The sequence below is a fragment of the Octopus bimaculoides genome, chromosome 10 (genome assembly GCF_001194135.2).
Source record: "Octopus bimaculoides isolate UCB-OBI-ISO-001 chromosome 10, ASM119413v2, whole genome shotgun sequence".
Lineage (NCBI taxonomy): Eukaryota > Metazoa > Mollusca > Cephalopoda > Octopoda > Octopodidae > Octopus > Octopus bimaculoides.
The window spans coordinates 35285923-35291295 of NC_068990.1; the positions used below are offsets into that span (position 1 = coordinate 35285923).

Here is a 5373-nt window from a genome sequence, read left to right on the forward strand (position 1 = left end):
TGAATGGTTTGTTGCATGTTAGAATTTAGATTAATGTACGGATCCTAGATATAAGACTTTGCTGATAGATTGATCCAATAGTAGATTCATGATGTTTTACTTGTAGTGCTTTACATGATGCTTTACTTGTAGTGAACCTCTCTCCACTGAATATTCTAAAAACAGTTGCACTGTATAACAGGAGATACTGTAGGAAGCAACGCTTTAAGATGCTGAGTTATTCTTTGACAAATATCTCCTGAATTCTAGCAACAGTGTAGAATCCTCTGAATGTACCCTAATATCCGTCTAATATTATTAAACCGGGTGATTAAATGGTTCTACCACTGTAGTGAATTACATACAGAATTTTTTAATAACGAGTTATATCAGAAAAAAGAACAATAAAGCAGTAAGACGAGTAGGAATAAGTGTAAAAAGTGATATACAAACAATGAATGTTGTAGTCAATTGAAGCATAGCGTTGTGTGGGAGTTTAGATACCATCGTTCGTTGAATGCTAATAATTCTTACTGTTTGTTATGTATATCTACAGTTATTCATAGAATATCATGTTTTATATTACCACCAAATGAAAGTAGCAACAAACCTGCAGGAATGGTGGTGGTAGTTGTAGCAGTTGTAGATGTTGTTGTTCTTGTAATAGTAGTAGGGATTACTGTATTAGTTGTGGCGGTGGTGGTGGTGGTGGCTGATGGACGTTGTGTGTGTAGGTGTGTTCCACACGTTAGCAAATAAAAATCACGAGTCAACGAATTCATAATATAAGATGATAGTGGTGGCAATGATGATGAGGAGAAAAATGTCCGTGATACTGGCATGGACAGTTTTCGGCAGTGTTGTTGCTTGTATCAGGCTGTGGTGATGGTTGTATCAGGCTGTAGTAATGTACGTGATGTTGATGTAGTTGCAGTGAAAATGGCGGTGAAGGTATTGTATTATTCTCAAGCATTCATATCTACATTCTTTCTGTAGTGTTTGCGATAATAAAGAGAAAGAAGCAAGCTAAACTAAAAAACACAAAAGCAAAAACATATCTGCAGATAAATAAACTGGATTTTATCAACTTTCACAAATCTTGAGAATAACATCCCTTTTTTAGCGCTGTATGAACATGTTAGATATGTAAGCATATAGACAATCATGTGAAATACTATAGGAATATCTTCGTGTTTCGAAAATCACAAAACATCTTCGTATACAATATCTTCTATTTTCTGTCTACGCAAGACGCTTGTAAAATAAAACTTCCTATAATGCGCCATGTTTTTGGAAATACTTTAATTCCGATACATTCTTTATGGATTTAAGTATATGATATTCCTACTGGTCAATGTACAGTATTACATGATGCCATTTTTGGTTTTATATTGCAGTTGCTGGTGTAAAAAGAGAGAGAGCGGAAATATGATGTGGAAGTAGCGACAGTATTTTGCAAGCGAATCAATTTCGTATCAATAGAAGTTGAGCAATATGCGTATCTGTGTGAATGCGTGCGTGCGCCCGTATATATGTATCTATGTGTGTATATGTGTGTATGTGAATGAGTATATATACATATATGTATTTTTGTGTAGTTATCAATAAACATATACGTATCTTTGTATAATAATGCACACCTAACTCCGTCCTCTTAATCTTTACATAAAAACGCCGGTTTTCATATACATGCACATGTAGATAAATATGATTATATGTATAGGTACATATGTGTATGCAATTTTATAAGTATGTCTGTATATATATATATATATATATATATATATATATATATATGAATGTGTATGAATATAAATACTTTTCTATATATAACTAAATACCAAAGCGTTTGAATGACCTTATCACTGTTATTGGCATCTCTTAACTCTTTCCATTCCAGTCCGCAATATATTTTACATACAAAGCACTTCTACTACTCAATAACAACACGTCCACAAACCTCGCATACTTACACACACCTTCATTGACATAAACTCTTAAATGTATCAAACCGAAAGCTCTTAAATTTGTCAAATTCAAGACCAATAGATATGCACCTCCATACCCTATACCAAACCCACGTAAACTCTATTTTATTCCACTGTGATCTTCACCATAACTATTTTGCTGGCCTTAAAAGTCTTTACTCACAAACTACAAAGCCGCTACAGACTTGATGCACGATATAACACTTCCTCGTTGTTCTAGTCTCTGATCATGGCCATTCCCCACGAACACTATTTTAATAACCTGAATTCCTTCCTCAAAGGTAAATCTGTAAACCTTTCCCCCCGTTTCGTTTTACTTGCTACCTAACCTTAGCCCACCATACAGCAACAATTTGCTGACTAATTTGTTTTACTGGTGGCAAAAATTAGAAGTAATATGATTTTTCAAGCAGATATATTTACCCTTATCCACATTACCAGACGCTGGAATATCCATGCGAAATAAAAAGAAAAACTACCAGCAAATAAAAGATTAATAAAATTTCCCACGAAAAGAAACTTCTCATCACAAGAGAATTATACCCCTCTCAGACAAATCCATTCCATAAAAGTGTTTGTGAATATTTCGCGAAATCTCAGATTCCTATCAGGAACGAAATTATTAATTAATCACTTTCATAGAATGATGCTTAGAAAATCTACCATTATAATTTACTCTGCATACGTAGAGAGCTCTTTCTTTGTGGTAGCGATAAATTTGTAAACGATGTTCGATGACGTCACGAGGCACCTCACAGGCATCACAACTAATGATTTCAAAGGAGGATTTGCGCAACACATTCACTCTTTCGGGCGTAGTTTGCAAGGAAATCTTTCTCTCCCTGTTCCGTTTCATCGGCAGAGTTCGAGACCAATGGCACACACAACTTTCCCAACAACAAATGAAGCATCCTTGATAAAATTACATGGCGCATCTTTACTCAACCCAAGTTTGTAATTACCAACAATACCTACTTATAAGGGTGGGTCTAGCTTTTCAAAAGCAGGATCCTTCCTGTTGATAGTTGGTAAGATTTCAGCAGTTACAGGGATAGGACTAGAGACTGTGGATATGTGATTGCTTCTGTTAAAATGTGCAGTGTAGGAGACTATACTGTCACAAAATTAAAAGGTGATCTTGAGTTTGTGAATATTAAAGAGTTCATAATTCCTACAGCATCCTAGGAATGTTGTGGAAATAGTGACAGGAAGCTTCTGGATGCCTTAGTGGATAGACATAAATATGCATTCGCGCGCGCGCTTATATAGAGGAAGAAAAAGTAAAAGAACCAAGCATCTATATAACTTCTTTGTCAACAGAATGCATATGTTACTTAGCGTATTTTCAGTGGTGTTCTATTAATACTGCTTGTCTGAATGAATTCAAATCACGTTAGTTTTATAATCAATTAATTCCGAAGCAGAAATAGTGAAATATTTCAGCTAATCGTTACTGTTAAATGTTTTAATTAACAGAAAAGTTCAAGCGATAGCTGAAACTCAGTTATAATGCAGTATGTCAATATTCGGTATATTGTAACCTATTTTCAGAGTAATAAACATGATTATTTATGCGGTCTTCTGTGTGTAGTCATCCTATTATGTGGAAGTATTTTTTACTCTATTAATAGAGGTAACCTCCACCTACGGGAAATTGCAGACAATTCTTTTTGAAAGAACACCTGGCAGGTCTAAAGAAATAAAAGCGCATTGGATAATATTGTTCGCGATACAATGACTCAGGAAGAATTGATAAGGATCATGAATATGACTGAGAACAAGCACCTCAGGCGAGAGTTTTACATTGTAAACATCCACACAAAATGTACACAAGAAACATCCGACTGAACGTGATCGCTATAATTCGAACGTCTTTTCATTATACAAAAAGAAAAAAAATAATAATAAGAAGAACAATAATCAAATCAATACCTGCAACTAAATAAGTTTTCATGTATAAAATGAGGTCATCTCTAAAATATCAATAATAATTCTTTCTAAAATAAGCACACGGCTTGAGAATTGATAAAATGTTTTGATTATATCAACCTAAGTACCAAACTGGTGTGTTATCTTATCGTTCCTGAAGGAATGCAAGTCAAAGTGAACATCTGAACTCAGAATGTAAAGAACCGAAAGAGATTGCACAAGATGTATTTGTCTGATACTATGAGTCTGCCTCACTTATACTCTTGCTTCCAAACATTTGTCAAAGTTCAACCAACCATTGCAACCAAGCTAAATATTTGTCAGTCGAACAAAAGCTCACTTTTTATGGTAATACTTTGTTGTTCTTCTTTTTCTTCCTTTCCAGGTTATTCATCTTCAAAGCAATCCAAGCTCAAAACTGTTCCTGCTTTGTATCCAGAATGTTGGCAATGTTCTTACTGCGAATGCTTTTCCAATAAGCGTGTTTGCGTTGGTTTAGAAGTTTATTCCAGTCTTGGGGCTTCGACGGTTTTTGCTGGTGTGTGTCAGTTTTTATTTCTTCTCCATTTGGTTTTCTTTGTGATTGGAGTAGTCCCGCCAAGAGATTTGTGCTGTCCGTTATGACACCTTGATTATTTTTAGAGAGAATATCTCTAAATATTTGGATTGTATTTAATGTCAAGTCAACGTTTGCGAGAACTGCCCAAGGAATGACACCTTCTTCAGAAAAAAAGATAGAACAATACTTCATAGCAAAATTCTTCCCCAAACTGAATGGCTGAAAATATGAAAATCACATCAACTTCCTTATAATCCCACCTGGAACCCTAAGATATATGCATATGTGTGTGTGCATATGTACATACATAAATAGAGACATTCATGCATCCAGATTTTCCAACCCAGACCAGTATGGGAATAAACATTGGAAATGATGTTGATGATGATAATAAGTCCAGACAAATTTTTGAAAAATATCTTTCATCATTCCTCATCAAAAGAGACCCCCTTAGAGTAACCATCTGGTCTTGCCATTTTCACAGACCAAGAACCAACTTCTCACCTTCTATTGAAGGACTGGCCAACTGTATAGATATAAACATAATTTTTTCTTCTTTCTTTCTTCCTTCCTTCCTTCCTTTATTTCCTTCTATTTTCCATTGCCATTAAGGAAAAACACATTTTTTCACTTTGAAAACATTTTTTTTTCAGACCCCCTGGTGAGTTGGCTGAACCAAAATAAGCATCAGTTCTAGCCACATACTTGAAAGCATATATCCTTTTCTTTATCTGTTGTTCAAAACACTTCCTTTCAGATACACAGACACACACACACACGCGCGCACATGTATATATGTATATACATACATATATACATATATATCAGCCTACATATATATACATATATAATAACATATATATATATATATATATATATATATATATATATATATATATATATATATATATATATATA

At 34.3% G+C, this 5373-nt stretch overlaps 1 long non-coding RNA gene across 1 annotated transcript in view; it reads left to right on the plus strand.

The window, feature by feature from the left end:
- Positions 1 to 4049: 4049 nt before the first annotated feature.
- LOC106878972 (uncharacterized) overlaps positions 4050 to 5373 on the plus strand; it is a 27701-nt gene continuing 26377 nt past the window's right edge. Inside the window, exon 1 of the long non-coding RNA XR_001410580.2 lies at positions 4050 to 4244. This is a non-coding gene — a long non-coding RNA (uncharacterized LOC106878972). The remainder of the gene's footprint in view (positions 4245 to 5373) is intronic.